At 46.6% G+C, this 395-nt stretch overlaps 1 protein-coding gene across 1 annotated transcript in view; it reads right to left on the reverse strand.

Moving 5' to 3' along the window:
• LIN28A (lin-28 homolog A) overlaps positions 1 to 395 on the reverse strand; it is an 11,878-nt gene that overhangs the window by 9,462 nt on the left and 2,021 nt on the right. The gene's annotated exons all lie outside the window — the stretch shown is intronic.

Below are 395 nucleotides of genomic sequence, written 5' to 3' on the forward strand. Positions count from 1 at the left end.
AGGAACCGCAAATCCTGCTGGGGTGCCCAGGCTGGAAAATGCCAAAAAAATCCCCAACCCCCCCAAAAAACCGACAGAGAGGTGAGCTCTGCCTCCACGTGTGCATGGGGATCACCCCAGGAAACGAAGGGGGCTCCTGCCAGCACGACCCAGGCAGTGCGTGGAGTGGGAGCCCTAAATCCGTTTCTCCATCAAAAACGTTAAAAACGAAAAAAAAATTTAAAAATCCCAGACACACACACAAAAAGACCAAACAAGCAACAACAACAAAAAAAGCCAAATTATTTTTCTAAAATCAAAATATTAAAATAAAAATAATAATTAAAAAAAGGGGTGGGAAAACGCCCCCAAAATCCCAACCCGAACCCCCCCTGCCCCCAGCAAGCCATGCTGGA

This window comes from Corvus brachyrhynchos, unplaced genomic scaffold (genome assembly GCF_000691975.1).
Source record: "Corvus brachyrhynchos isolate BGI_N302 unplaced genomic scaffold, ASM69197v1 scaffold65, whole genome shotgun sequence".
Classification (NCBI taxonomy): domain Eukaryota; kingdom Metazoa; phylum Chordata; class Aves; order Passeriformes; family Corvidae; genus Corvus; species Corvus brachyrhynchos.